Source organism: Pleurodeles waltl, chromosome 7 (assembly GCF_031143425.1).
Source record: "Pleurodeles waltl isolate 20211129_DDA chromosome 7, aPleWal1.hap1.20221129, whole genome shotgun sequence".
Lineage (NCBI taxonomy): Eukaryota > Metazoa > Chordata > Amphibia > Caudata > Salamandridae > Pleurodeles > Pleurodeles waltl.
The window spans coordinates 210,950,384-210,966,584 of record NC_090446.1 but is presented as its reverse complement, the minus strand read 5'-3'; positions in this window follow the sequence as shown (position 1 = coordinate 210,966,584).

Genomic DNA, 16,201 nt, shown 5'->3' with positions numbered 1-16,201 from the left:
ACTGGAGCATGATCAGGCAACATCGTGGGAGAAGATCAACGCTGAAGGTACATGCTTTTAATTCATGCGTTGCCAGCCAATAATCTATGCATGACCACATGTTAAGCAAATCAGTTATAGATGTGCCTTCTGCACTGCCAGTGTGACGTGCCCTCCAAGGGTCGGTAAGGTATGTCTGTCATTAGCAAGCGCAACTGCTCTGCCGCATTTGGGTAAGGCTGCCTAGATTCGCTGGAGCAGTCCGCCTGGGGAACCAAGTCTACATTAAAATCTATTCCCCACAATAGTGTCCCAGATCCCAAAGCACTTGTTAAGCACCACACTTCTGCAAAAAGCAGGGGTTGTCTGTATTTGGGCCACACATTAAGACGAGCCGAATCAGATGGACATGTGAAGTGCCGACAACACGACATACCTACCCTGTTTGTCTCAGAAGACTCAGCGCATGTGCTAAGGAAGCACATTGAATGAGAATGGCTACTCCCCAGGTGTAATTGGAGTAACATGCCAATGGCATTCTAGAATCCAGCCCCCCTTACAGACGCATTCTATTGCCCTCAGTGAGATACAGCTTTTGTAGCATGCAAATATCTATTTGGTGCCACTGCAGATAGCCTAACACATGGCGAGCCTTATGCCAGTCATTAAGGCTATGGATATTCCACGTTCTGCATTTAGTCTGTTTAATCACAGCCAGGAAATGAGAACATGTATGCCTGCCGCGCTCGTAGTAGACACCCAGTTAAGGAACAATATGCAGGGCTGTGAATGGTCCGGGAAGGAAAGAACAGACAAACATTTAACCATCAAAATAGGTAAAGTTTCTCAAAATACCTACAGACCCCACCACCTCCCACTTAGACCACCCAATCAGGCCAAATAGCTCTATCCCACCCATGAAATAGCCTGAAGCGACCTTCAAATAAAAAAAACAACCAGAGAATCTTCCTGCAGGGGCATACCAGGGGCTCAACTCACTCTCAGCTTGCAGCAGCTGAGTGGTTGCAGATGAGACAGCTGTGTATCCAAGATGTCCCCCGGATGGCCCCTAACACCACCTGCAGAAGGATCTATGCCATCGACAGAAATCCTTATTTAGAGCATATAGGAAAACTCGACATATCATCTTTCAGCATTGTCCTAACAGTCAAAAAAAGATTCTAGAGACTCTTAGTCATTGGCAGCGGGTGAGAGCGGCAACGTCTTGTTCATGTTCTTGACAAACTTGGCACCAACCTTTGGGTCAGTGACATAATGTGTTTTGGCTTGGGACTGAATCCGGAGCTTGGCAGGATGAATGAGTGAATATTTAGCTTCAGTTTTTTGCGAAGATCACTTGACTGGCAAGAGGTCCCTCGTGGCGGCCTGCACCTCAATAGTGAAGACCCGTAAAATAGATATTTAGTTGCCCTGATAGTGGAGGGTTTTTAGATCTCTTGTGAGGGGCAAGATTGTGACCTGATCCCTGTACTTTAAGAGTCTAGCAATTTTCAGATGGACGGCGTGCCAGTATTGGGGCCTCGGTGCAAGGAACCTGTGCACTTTCTCTATGATAAACATGGCCGGGAGTGCATGGCCAAACAGCATGCGGAGCATCCCCTCGACATAGTCCTCCATGCTGCCTATCTCTGTTGATTCCAATGAATCAATCAGTGTATTTGTAAAGCGCACTACCACCCGTGAGAGGGTCTCAAGGTGCTGAGGGGGGGGGAGGGTGCTGCTACTCTTCAAATAGCCAGGTTTTGAGCCGCTTCCTGAAAGTCAGCAGGTCTTTGGTCTGTCGTAGGGGCAAGGGAAGGGTGTTCCAGGTCTTGGCGGCGAGGTCGAAGAAGGATCTCCCTCCGGTAGTCGCTCTTCGGATGTGGGGGATGGTGGCGAGGACGAGGTCGGCTGAGCGGAGTTGGCGGGACGGGGTGCAGAAGGTGAGTCGTCTGTTGAGGTAGGCTGGACCGGTGTTGTGGAGCGCCTTGTGTGCGTGGGTGAGGAGCTTGAAGGTTATCCTTTTGTTGACGGGGAGCCAGTGTAGGTCTCTCAGAAGGGGAGTGATGTGGCTGTGGTGGTGGGCATCGAGGATCAGGCGTGCGGAGGCGTTTTGTATGCGTTGCAGTCGTTTGAGGAGTTTGGCTGGGGCTCCTGCGTAGAGGGTGTTTCCGTAGTCAAGTTTGCTGCTGACGAGGGCTTGGGTGACTGTTCTTCTTGTATCTGTGGGGATCCATCTGTAGATCTTGCGGAGCATGTGGAGGGTGTTGAAGCAGGATGAGGAGACGGTGCTGACTTGCTTGGTCATGGAGAGTGTTGAGTTGAGGATAATGCCCAGGTTGCGTGCGTGGTTGGTGGGTGTTGGGGCTGCTCCCGGAGCGGTCGGCCACCAGGAATCATCCCAGGCTGAGGGCTTGGCTCCGAAGATGAGGACTTCCGTCTTATCTGAGTTCAACTTCAGTTTACTGTTACTCATCCATTCGACAACGGCCTTCATTTCTTCGTGGAGGTTGGATTTGGTTGTGGGAGGGTCCTTGGTGAGGGAGAGGATCAGTTGGGTGTCGTCGGCGTAGGAGATGATGTTGAGGTTGTGCAGCTGGGCGACGCGGGCGAGCGGGGCCATGTAGACGTTGAAAAATGTAGGGCTGAGGGACGAACCTTGGGGAACGCCGCAGATGATCTTGGAGGCTTTGGAGCGGAAAGGGAGGAGGGGCATGCTCTGGGTTCTGCCAGAGAGGAAGGAGGTGGTCCACTCCAGAGCTTTGTCCCGGATCCCTGCGTTGTGAAGGCATGTGCATAGGATGTGGTGGCAGACGGTGTCGAAGGTGGCCGAGAGGTCCAGGAGGATGAGGGCCGCAGTTTTTGCTGTTGTCAAGCAGGGCCCTGATGTTGTCGGTGGCGGCGATGAGGGCGGTTTCAGTACTATGGTTGCTGCGGAACCCTGACTGGGATGGGACCAGAATGTTGTTTTCTTCGAGGTAGTGGGTCAGTTGTCTGTTGACGATCTTCTCGGTGACCTTGGCCAGGAATGGGAGCAGGGAGATGGGGCAGAAGTTCTTGAGGTCTCCCGGGTCCGCCATGGGTTTCTTGAGTAGGGGTTTGATCTCAGTATGCTTCCAGCTCTCGGGGTAGGTCGTGGTCTCGAAGGAGATGTGGATGACTTTGCAGAGGTGGGGTGCGATGGTGGCGCTTGCTTTGTTAAAGATGTGGTGCAGGCATGGGTCTGACGGAGATCCAGAGTGGATGGTGCCCATGGTTTTCGTTGTGTTGTCTTCGTTCATGTTGGTCCAGAGGAGCAGGGGATCGTAGTTGAAAGTGGGTGGAGAGTCTGAGGAGTCGGTGATTGGCGGGGTGGCCAGGCTGTTGAAGCTGTCATGGATGTCTGTGATCTTGTGGTGGAAGAAGGCGGGAAGGGAGTTGCACAGGTCTTGTGAAGGTGGGATGTTGTTTGTGCTGGAGCTGGGGTAGGAGAGTTCATTCACGATGTTGAAGAGCTCCCTGCTGTTGTGTGTGTTGTTGTCCCAGCGGTCTTTGAAGGAGGTTTTCTTGGCAGATCTGATGAGGTGATGGTGATTGCGGATGGCGTTCTTAAAGGCGGCCTGGTTGTCCGGTGTCTGTTCGAGGAGCCACTTTCTCGCCAGTTTCTGACAGGTTTGCTTGGAGGCTTGAAGGTCCGAGGTGAACCAGCTGGCTCTCTTGTTGGCACCTCTGTTGGAAGATTTATTGAGTGGGGTGAGAGTGTTGGCACAGTCGTCGATCCAGAGCCAGAGGTTGCAGGCTGCAAGTCGGGATTGGTGGGTTTGGTGGGTGGTTTTCAGGCGAAGCTGGTGTTCAGCTGGTCTTGGCTGATTTTGCTCCAGTTGCGGCGGGGGTCTGTTGGGTGCGGTGGTGCGTGGTGGGTTTCTGGAAGGTGAAGTGGATGCAGCGGTGGTCGGTCCATGGGAGTTCAGTGGAGTGGCTGAAGGTGACGTTGGGCCTAGCGGAGAAGACGGGGTTCAGCGTGTGGCCAGCGGAGTGTGTTGGGGTAGTGACGAGTTGTCTGAGTCCGAGGGTGGCGAGGTTGTTGATTAGAGTGGTGGTGTTAGGGTCGTTGTTATTCTCCAGGTGAGAGTTCAGGTCGCTGAGGAGGACATAGTCAGCGGAGGCTAGGACGTGCCTGCTGACAAGGTCGGTGATGGAGTTGCAGAACTGAGGCCGTGGTCTGGGGGGTCTGTAGATGAGGATTCCTCTGAGGGTGGCGTTGGGGTTGGTGTGGATCTGGAAGTGCAGGTGTACGGCGGTGCTGAGGGTGTCGTCAATACAGGTCGTGACCCTGATGGTGTTCTTGTGAACGATGGCGATTCCGCCTCCGACTCCGTTGGTGCGATCCCTGCGGGTGATCTTGTAGCCATCCGGGATGGCTATGGCAATGTCTGGGGCCGAGGAGGCCTTCATCCAGGTCTCCATCAGGAAGGCGACGTCCGGGGTGGAGGTGTCGAGCAGGTCCCAAAGTTTGGCGGCGTGTTTGCGTGCGCAGCGGGTGTAAAGTAGGATGCTTCGGATGTAGTTGTGGTCAGGCTCGGCAGGAGGTTTGGCGATTTGGAGGCTGGTGAGACTGCAGTTCCAGCAGGTGAAGGGTCCCTGGGTGTGCTTAGGGAAGGCCAGGAAGCAGGCTTGTGCTCGTCCGGTGTTGATGGCGCGGAGGGTGCTGGAGGTGTAATGGCTTTGCTGGCTGTGGTGGTCTTCGGGACTTAGGGTCCTGGCACTGGGCGCGGTCTGGGCACGGACGGGCCACTGCGCGTCTGTACAGCAGCCGCCATATAAGGGGAGGTGGGAGGGAGGGGCAGCAGGGAGGAGGGAGGGGACAGCGAATGGGCGAGCAGGGGTGCGGGGCTGCAGGGACACAGCAGCGGGAAAAGGGAAATTGACGTGCAGGGAGGGGGGCGGTGCCGCAGGGACGCAGCGGCAGGAAAAGGGAACTTGAAGTGGAGGAAGGGGGGTGGGGCCGCAGGGACGCAGCGGCTGGGCTGAAAAAAAAAACAAATAGCAAAATGGGAACATGGAGCAGCGGCAGCACCGGCACGCGGTGCAGGGGAGCGGCCTGTCTGAAGCAGGGTCAAGGGTCGCTCCCCTTCACTGCGCAGCGGCTGCCATATAAGGGAAGGTGGGAGGGAGGGGCAGCAGGGAGGAGGGAGGGGACAGTGAATGGGTGAGCAGGGGGGGTGGGGGGGGTGGGCCCGCAGGGACACAGCGGCGGGAAAAGGGAAATTGACGTGGAGGGAGGGGGCTGGGCCACAGGGATGCAGCAGCAGGAAAAGGGAACTTGAAGTGGAGGGAGGGGGGCAGGGCCACAGGGATGCAGCGGCGGGGCCGGAAAAAAAAACAAATAGCAAAATGGGAACCTGGAGCAGCGGCAGCACCGGCATGCGGTGCAGGGGAGCGGCCTGCCTTAAGCAGGGTCAAGCGTCGCTCCCCTTCACTGCGCAGCAGCTGCCATATAAGGGGAGGTGGGAGGGAGGGGCAGCAGGGAGGACGGAGGGGACAGCAAATGGGCGAGCGGGGGCTGGGCCCCAAGGACACAGCGGCGGAAAAGGGAAAATGACGCGGAGGGAGGGTGCCGCAGGGACGCAGCGGTGGGGCCGAAAAAAACAAACAAATAGCAAAATGGGAACCTGGAGCAGTGGCAGCAGCGGCAGCACCGGCACGCGGTGCAGGGGTGCGGCCTGCCTGAAGCAGGGTCAAGGGTCGCTCCCATAATTCTGGTGCACCAATAATGTGGAGGTTTTATCTCCTGTAGTGCGCCTCCAGGTCTTTGTTCTTGTTGCGGATTACCTGCAAGATCTTTTTCATATGAAGTCATTTATTGCGGGCTGAGTGGTGTTCGTCTTCATCGTCCGAGAAGCAGCGCTCCAAATGATCAAGTCGTTCATCATGCTTTTCAACTTTGTCTTTTAGATGATCAAATCTGTCAGCCAGTATATCAATTACGGTGTCAATCGCCTTGAGGCTATGTTTAAGTTCCATGAAGATTGTGCGAATATCTGGTTCCTGAGACGAGCTTGAGCCGTCATCTTGACTCGCCCGCTCTCCTGTGTTTGAAGTGTTCAGAAGTAAGTGTTGATTGCTTGGAACTGGCCTTCCCCATGGTCACCCTAAAAGAGAGTGTCGGGGTTGAAAGTAGCCCTAGAAATTGCTCGACAAGTCACCGGGAGGATGTCAGTGCCTTCAGGACCCTGCCTCACACACAGCCCGGGATAACCTGGATGGGCACGAGCACACCCGCTATGATGTGGTGGTTCCACACTGCAAGAGGATGGCAATGCAATTATCCGGTTAGACTGTTGTACTCATTGGTAGGGATAGACCAGGAAGGTATGGCGTAAGAGGAGAGACTCAAAGATAACGAAGTTAGGCCCCAGCTCACACTGGAAGGGCAGCCACAGGGGGCGAAATGAGGCCGACACTCCTCCCAGTATGCAGGCTGAGGTTGCCGGTGATGACCAAGCAGTGTTGTTATACGCATGCAGTAAGCCTCAGGCCCCAAGGGCCAATGGGGAGCTTCTGTCCGCTATTCAGGTCTCAGGCACAGGTCGGCTAGGGACAGCAATGTACGACTCCCTCTATACAGCACCCAGGCAGAAGGAAACAGATAAGTTCAGCATCTAGCGATCACAACAGATAAGGGCACAGTGAAAAACAGAAGGAACGATCTCTTTGTACCTCAGATTGTGTCAGGCGTCCCCTATGTAGCGCATGCAAGAGCCTCAAACCACACCTCTGGTCATGTTACTGGAAATCCATTATGGTCCTAGGTGGCACAGGGGGCTTCTTAATCTTAATATATTATTGGGTTTCTGCATAATGCTGCCCTTGGGGCCCTTCCAGTGATATGGTATAACAGTCTGTCCTGCCCAGATGGGCTGTATCACAGTGCTAGTGCTGCCTTACCTTGCCCGTGAGCATTCACTGACAACTGCTCACTCACCACCTCAGTCCCTAATCACAGTCTCCTGTTTCAAGTCAGGTGACTGTCGGCTCGCTGGGCCCAGGCGATTTGCAGTTGCACCTTCAAGCAGCCATGGTATTGGCAGCTAGTCAATCCCAGGTGCGGTCTTAAGGGGTCAATAATTGTTTGAATGGGATTCCACAACAGCCTGATTTACGCCACCCCGGGGGCTCTCACAGTGATGGGACATGTTTATCTAAGCAGTAAGGGGCATATTTATACTCTGTTTGCGCCGGAATTGCGTCGTTTTTTTTTACGCAATTCCGACGCAAAACTAACTCCATATTTATACTTTGGCGTTAGACGCGTCTAGCGCCAAAGTCCATGGAGTTTGCGTCATTTTTTAGCGTCATTTTATGCAAGGTAGGCGTTCCCGTCTAAAAAATTGACTCCGAGGCATGTGTGCCGTATTTACACTCCCGGGCAAAATTCACGCCGGGAGTGGGCGGGTCAAAAAAAATTACGTCCGGCCGCTTTTGCGCCGTTTTTTAGTGCCTGGTCAGGGCAGGCGTTAAGGGACCTGTGGGCTCGGAAGGAGCCCAGAGGTGCCCTCCCAAGCCCCCAGGGACACCCCCTGCCACCCTTGTCCACCCCAGGAGGACACCCAAGGCTGGAGGGACCCATCCCAGGGACATTAAGGTAAGTTCAGGTAAGTTTTTATTTTTTATTTTTTTGTGGCATAGGGGGGCCTAATTTGTGCCCCCCTACATGCCACTATGCCCAATGACCATGCCCAGGGGACATAAGTCCCCTGGGCATGGCCATTGGGCAAGGGGGCATGACTCCTGTCTTTGCTAATACAGGAGTCATTTCAATGGGGGTTGGGAGTCGAAAAAAATGGCGCAAATCGGGTTGAGGCGAAAAATTTGCCTCAGCCTGACTTGCCCCATTTTTTGGCGCCCAAGCTCCATATCCCCCTACGCCGGCGCTGCCTGGTGTACGTCGGTTTTTTTCACGCACACCAGGCAGCGCCGGCGGCTAACGCCAGCTAACGTCATTGAATAAATACGGCGCCCGCATGGCGCTTCAGAATGGCGTTAGCCGGCGCTAATTTTTTTGACGCAAAACTGCGTTAGCGCAGTTTTGCGTCAAAAAGTATAAATATGGCCCTAAGTCTCTTGCCAGGCGGAGCCCGTCCCTCACGGCTAACCGCGGGATAGATAGGCAGTTCCGAGTTTCTCCACCAGGATCAGCGCTAATGGTAAATATCGCTTTCGCCCAGAGGGGCCATGCCGCATTGCCGCTGTCCTCCTGCCTCAGTCGAGGGCTCTCGCAGATCCCTGCTTGCCCACCACCACAGCTCTGGCTCAACGCTGCCCAGGTTTATCGCTTGTATCAGCTTGGCCAGCAGGCCAGCCCTCCCAGCCCAGGACCTGTAAAGGATCAGAGCCGTTCTGTGGCCTTGCGGCCCACACCCAACTCACAGACGGGGCATCACAGCCAACACTCACTCGGGTGGGGTCATCACTTGCAGTCCCCAAATAGCCCGCTCTCCTTCGAGCCTCGAACATGAATCTCACCCACGAGGCAGACCCAGGCCAGGCCCTGTAACTTGTTTCACCGCAAATGATCATGCCGCTGCCACCAAGTTGCTAATTTGGGGTGCATCAGCATCCTCATCATCATCAGCACTCAGGTTTCCCCAGGAAGCTCACAATGTCACAGTCAAAGTAGGATAAATGTTGGATTAGAGTCTCCAACAAGCAGAGCCTCACACATTGGCGATCATCTTGTGGTCGGACTCTCCAGCGCTCCAGACACGTAATCAGTCTTTAAGAGTTTAGAATGGATGCACTGGTCCAGTAATAATCAGGTGGAGTGATGTCCGACCAGGGGTGCCATTCTGCCTGAATTTTAATCAGTCTTTAAGGGTTTAGAATCAACATCTGATCAAACCTTCTGTGATGCTTGATCAAACCACCTCCTCTGGACACTGTGAGCCCACAACTTCCATTTTATTCTTCACAGTTTATCAAAATGTTTCTCTCTGCTCCTACACATTAGGACCTGCCTCTCTCTAGTTAACTCATCATATCCTATCTCTCTACCTCTGGCATCCACATCCTGTTACACCTTTTCCCTTAAGTAACTAATAATGACCTGCGTTCACCACCCAACACTCACAACATGAGCCTGTGAGTTCCATGTGTTGCCATGTTTTTAGCAACTTGATTAGATTGAGATAGAAATTGATTTTTTCGGGGTAAAATCTCAGGTTATGGAGCGGATGATGGCTTATGTAACCAATGCAGCAAATCCATGATGATGCGGAAAATGCCACAATAGCAGAATTGCAAAATTTCTGTGGCCCTGTATAAGCCCTAGATGCTCACCACATCAGCTGCTTAATCTGATCAATAAGTCAGGATCAGATTTCCTGCTTTAGGCCACTACATCAGGCCATGTCCCCTCACCACATGCCACTGCATCAGTGTCATGCTTCCTTCCTTGGTCACTATAGCAGAATTAAGATTTACCCTTTGGTCACTGTATAACGGTCTGGCTTCTCCTATAGACTCTTCCATCACACTCAAATCCTCCTGCTATATATAGTCACTCTTTTCACCCACACTCACGTTCAGAATCAGTGTCCTCAGTTAAATGATAGCATTTCGTATTGTTATGGAGGTATTTTATAGTGCTTTAATGCCAGCCGAGGGAAGTTGTTCTACAGTAACTCAATTTGGGGGGCCTCTAATTCAGCAGTTCAGCATAGACAGGATTTAAAGTTCACTTCAATACTTTTAAACATGGGACTCATAATTCAGTTAAAAAAAAAAATATCATTGTGATGACAATAAAAATAATTTTGTTAATCTTTTTAATGCCTTGATGGGAGCTTATATAGCACTTAATGCTGTCCTTTGCCTACAGGAGAATAGAAAAGAGGAAGAGCCATATGGGAGATCAGGGACAGGAAAGAGGTCAGTTTCAATTCCACTTGTTGTAGAAGCTTAGTTTCATGCTGTCAGAATTTTGGGGCATATTTATACTCTGTTTGCACTTTTTTAGCGTCATTTTTTTACACTAAAACGGTGCAAACCTAACTCCATAATTATCTTTTGAGCCTAGACATGTCTAGCGTCAAAATATGGGAGTTAGAGCCATTTTTTGATCTGTGGACCCACCTTGCCTCAATGAGAAGCAAGGTAGGCGGTCCGGTCCAAAACATGCATCCAAGCCCATAGCGCTGTTTTATCCCTCAATGCCAAAATGGCACATGGGTGGGAGGTGGACCTAAATAATGGCGCTAAGCCTGCTTAGTGCCATTATTTAACACTTGGGGCAGACCAGGCTTTAGGGTAGCGGTGGACCCATGCCCATAGCTAAACACCATGGAATGGGCCCACAGATGCCCGCCCCATGCCCCAGCAACACCCCAAACCCACACCAGAGCGACACCAGAGAATGGGGGACCCCACCATGGGTAAGTATGGGTAAGTATAGGTAATTATACTATTTTATTTTGGCTGTGCCATAAGGGGGCCCCCTGCATGGCACTGGGTCCAATGGCCATGCCCAGGGGACACTGGTCTTCTGGGCATGGCCATTGTGGTGGTGGGCATGACTCCTGTCTTTACTAAGACAGGAGTCATTTTTGGGTTCTATTGTGTCAAGAAATTACACTAGGCTGGCCATATGTAATTTGGTGTTAACCAGCCTAACGCCATTTCTGGCGCCCTAATGCCATTTCCCCCTACCGCCACCCCACCGGCTAGAGTCCTTCCTTTTGACGCTAGCCAATCCTTACCACTGGCTTGCTCCAATCCATAAATATGGCACCCAGTTCGCACTCAGGAATGGCACAAGCTGGTGGTAAACTTTTTGAAGCAAAACTGTGTTTGTGCAATTTTGCATCAAAAAGTATAAATATGGGCCTAACTGCCTTACAGAAAGTGGGCATTTGCATATTTTTCACAACCAGAAGGAAGCTATGTAATACTACTCTGACTATAATCCTGCTATTTCATTGTAGAGCTCTAATCAGGATTTTAGATACAAGGATTTTGAATTATCTCACTGTGCCTAACCAAAATAGCCTCGTAACTAGCCTGATGAATCTGACTCTGCAAATGCCCTAGTGAGGGCGTTGGCTTCCCTAGCTCTCCATACTTCCAAAGCATCCAGAAATTCCAAGGGGCATATTTTAAGCACCCTTTAGCGCCCCTATCCCCACCATGTGTGAGTCATATTTAAAAAACAGCGCACAATGGCGCAGGTTAGGGGGCAATAGCGTAGGTTTTTTACGCTGTTGATGTACTCTATAGGAGTAGTGCCAACATTGTGGTGCTACTCCTGCAGAGTACACATAGGCCCATTGTATTCAATGGCATACCACCTTTTAACACCTGCTGTGAGCAGGGGTTAAAAGTGCCCAAAAAAATGGCGCAAAGAAATCTGTTCCATTTCCCTGCGCCATAGTTTCTGCTCCCCTAACGTCCCCTGGCACAGGCATAATGTATAGCAAAGGGTTATAAAGTGCCACAATGCATGTATTGAGCCACTTTGTAAATATGGTTCAGCATTTTTGGCCTTCTAACGCCACATTAGCTTGGAAAAATGACGCTAATGTGGTGTTAGAATGGTGCTAGGGGCTCCTAAATATGCCCCTAAGCTTCTATGGAATTTGAGAGGACCCATGGGCTAGGAGTACTATTTACTAGTAGTAAAATACTGGTTACAATGTGCTAAGTATTTTTGTGATCAGTAAATAATTTTAGAAACTGATCTATGTACTAATAGGTCCGTTTTTAAAATTTGAAATCATAGTGTGTTGGAATCTGACCTACCTCATAAATCTTAATGAGGTAGATCCTGAATTGTGACTCTTTACGATTCAAGGCCATCAGAGGGATGGTGGGCTGCTAGGGTCAGCAGGTAACCATATATGTGATTGCTTTTTAATAAATGAAACTTTTTTTTTTTCTTCAATACAGCCTGTTTTCCATGATATAGAACTGTGATTATTTATTTTCCTTTGGAAGTTTGTTTTAGAGTTGCCAGTGGTCCCATTGTCTATAGATTATTCTTTAACAATTTTTTTTTTTACATCTGCAAAGGCAGCCCTTTCCTTTTTGCGCATGCTTTATCACCTCCTTTGAGGTAAAAACAAAATCAACATTTATTTTGCAACCAGATTTCAGTTGCAAAACATTGATGTATAACTGCTGATTCTGTATTTGGAAAGAACGCCTACAACATGCCCCTCAAGATATCTGAATCGGTATCTATTCAGTCTCCCATTTTAGAATAGGAAAAACCTTTCTGACTCCTAAAATGAGATTACATAGGGAAAATAATTTTAATGATTGCAAATGGCAAATTGGAGAGTTGGCTCCCATTAAAATGCTTACTACATCTGTCCATAAGAACTCTCAGAAAGGAAGATGGACCCTAAAGTGTGTAGCCTGAGTGCAAAACTCCATTACCAGTGTAACTGGCAGCTGTAGGATCTTACCACAGGCCTCATGATGGGTCAGCCATAACCTTGCAACTGTATCGGACAAAATGCACGAAATACATGCGGGAGTACGTGAGAAAGAGCAGCTGTTGAAAAGTGTCCTAACGAAGTAGTGAAATGCATAAAAATATTTATTTACTTCACTGCATCATTTCCCAAACTAGTTGGTTTCAAACATGTCTGCTTCTTTGATTTCTATTAAATTAGCTGGGTAGAACTTAAACTAACAATTTTTCTTCCACAAGTCCTTCCGTAGCTCGTACTTCTTAAATTTCTCCAGCAAAGGGGTATCTGAGACTCACAAAATGCCAAGCTCAATCAAAATAAGTTTTATAGATTTTAGATATTACAGGTGATCAAACAATGAGAGTGGAAGGCAGCCATTGCCACCAGCACCTGTTCCTGCCCCCGCCAGTGCTTAATGTGCTTTGCAATTGCTATGACACCATCTTGCATTGTACATGCACTGGGCACAGCACAAATGATGCAGCTCTTCTCCCACCTCCAGGTAAATGACCTGCTGATTGACTTTAAATAAGACCTCTGCCTCCCCGTTACCTACGAGATGAAGACCAACCTACTGAACATCAGGGAAGTTTTACTATCCGAAAGAGTGGTGATCCTGGATGCCCTGAATATTGAAGATGGAATATTGTGGTTTAAGAATATCGAGGACAAAATGTAGAATCCACATTGTAGGTATAAACTTTCTATATATATCTCTACATGCATGTACCTTAATGATACATGTATCCTCAAGGAACATAGATGTTGATTTCGAAATAGTGAATCTATACTTCCCCTATATGCACTTACCTTTCAATATTTTGGACTTCGATATTTTGTCCATGATATTCTTATACCACAATATTATTATCCTTGATTTTCAGTAGTGCGATCCCATGATACTTCTTGATCTCCTGCATTCATTTGACACCGTCAACTACAAACTTTACCCCCACCTAGTATTCATGTCATATATGTATGGCTTTATATAGAATACATATGATCAGTCCTCTCCTCCTTCTTAAAGGATCAGCCCTGCAAGGGCAACTCTTTAATAATTACAAGACACCTGGCTCACAATCTATCAGCTCATGATGTCAGCTCCGACCCACATACACCGCTACCTGAAGATGTATATAGTCCCTAATATAACATCCCAAATATACTTTAAAATGCCTGAAAGAAACAAGGTAGTGGGTGCACCAAAAGAGACTTTGCTTGAACAAGTGTAAGTCACTGATCATGTTCATTGTCATGGTGGAACACATGACTCTCACATTCACCTGGTTAGATTCCTTGGGCCCACTCCCCATCCAGAAGAAAGGTACCTGGAGTCATCCTTGCTACTGTTACATAATGCCTCGAGTAGTGTAATTCCTTGTACACGGGGCCTATAGAAGACTCCTGACATTGTATATGATTCATAAGTGTTAGAAATGGGGTTTTTGGTTGGCAGTCAGGTTACCCTCTGTCCAAGCAAAAGCCCTCACTCTAGTCAGGGTAAGTCACACACTATCCAAGATTATCCTGTGCCCACCCTCTGGTAGCTTGGCACGAGCAGTCAGGCTTAACTTAGAAGGCAATGTGTAAAGTATTTGTGCAATAAATCATACAATACCACCATATAGCACCACAAAAATACACCACACAGTGTTTAGAAAAATATATAATATTTATCAAGATAATTGTAGGTCAAAAAAGAATAAAGATGCAATGGAAAATTGTAGAACTATCACAGGAAAGTGATATAAAGGGTCTTAAGTCTTTAGAATGTAATAAAGTGTCTTTCAAGCACAAAGTACCTGGTTTCTGGTGGAAAATCTCCTCAGCGGGCCACAGGTGAAGAGATGCGTGGAAAAAGGGGGGTGTGCGTCGATTTCCTCTCAGCACACACCGACTTGCGTCGTTCTTTTCCACGCGGGGAAGTTGGGCGTCGTTTTCCGGCGCGCAGACAGTCTCTTTTTGTGGATCGCGGGGATTACCAGATGTCCCGGGTCTGTGCGTGGATTCTCCTGCTTGTTTTCCTGCTGCGCGTCGTTCTGCGGGGCTGCGCGTCGAAGTTTCGATCTCACGGTAGGCGTCGCGTCGATTTCTCCTTGGAAGTCGGGCGGCGTTGTCCTTGCGAGGCCGTGCGTCGAAAGCTTGGTCTCACGGCAGGCGTCGCGTCGATTTCTCCTTGGAAGTCGGGCGGCGTTGTCCTTGCGAGGCCGTGCGTCAAAGTTTCGCACTCACGGTAGGCGTCGCGTCGATTTCTCCTGGAAAGTCGGGCGGCTTTGTCCTTGCGAGGTTGTGCGTCAAAGTCTCGATCGTCCCGAGGGCGTTGCGTCGATCAGCGTCGGTGTGCGGCGTTTTTCTCACCGCGAAGCAAGCTGTGCGTCGAAATTTTCGGCGCACGGAGCGTCCAAGTGGAAGGAAGAAGTCTTTTTGGTCCTGAGACTTCAGGGAACAGGAGGCAAGCTCTATCCAAGCCCTTGGAGAGCACTTTCACAGCCAGACAAGAGTTCAGCAAGGCAGCAGGGCAACAGCAAGACAGCAGTCCTTTGTAGAAAGCAGACAGGTGAGTCCTTTGAGCAGCCAGGCAGTTCTTCTTGGCAGGATGTAGTTTCTGGTTCCGGTTTCTTCTCCAGCAAGTGTCTGATGAGGTAGGGCAGAGGCCCTGTTTTATACCCAAATGTGCCTTTGAAGTGGGGGAGACTTCAAAGAGTGGCTAAGAAGTGCACCAGGTCCCCTTTCAGTTCAATCCTGTCTGCCAGGGTCCCAGTAGGGGGTGTGGCAGTCCTTTGTGTGAGGGCAGGCCCTCCACCCTCCCAGCCCAGGAAGACCCATTCAAAATGCAGATGTATGCAAGTGAGGCTGAGTACCCTGTGTTTGGGGTGTGTCTGAGTGAATGCACAAGGAGCTGTCAACTAAACCTAGCCAGACGTGGATTGTAAGGCACAGAAGGATTTAAGTGCAAAGAAATGCTCACTTTCTAAAAGTGGCATTTCTAGAATAGTAATATTAAATCCGACTTCACCAGTCAGTAGGATTTTGTATTACCATTCTGGCCATACTAAATATGACCTCCCTGCTCCTTTCAGATCAGCAGCTGCCACTTCAACAGTGTATGAAGGCAGTCCCAATGTTAGCCTATGAAGGGAGCAGGTCTCCCAGCAGTGCAAAAACGAATTTAGGAGTTTTACACTACCAGGACATATAACTACACAGGTACATGTCCTGTCTTTTACCTACACAGGACCCTGCTCTAGGGGATACCCAGGGCACACATTAAGGGTGACTTATATGCAGAAAAAGGGGAGTTCTAGGCTTGGCAAGTACTTTTAAATGCCAAGTCGAGGTGGCAGTGAAACTGCACACACAGGCCTAGCAATGGTAGGCCTGAGACAAGGAAAAGGGGCTACTTAAGTGGGTGGCACAATCCGTGCTGCAGGTCCACTAGTAGCATTTAATCTATATGCCCTAGGCACCTGGAGTGCACATGACTGGGGACTTATAAGTAGATTAAATAGTTCAATCAGGTATGATCCAAAGTTACCATGTTTACAGAGAGAGAGCATATGCACTTTATCACTGGTTAGCAGTGGTAAAGTGCGCAGAGTCTAAAAACCAGCAAAAACAGTATCCAAAAAGAGGAGGGAGGTAGGCAAAAAGTTAGGGGTGACTACCCTAAGGCTGTCAGGTCTAACATGTGTCCCCCCCAGCTGAAAGTGGGGAGAGCTACCCGACCTCCTGGGAGCTCTCATCGCTAAGGCGGAAGTACCTGGAGAGAC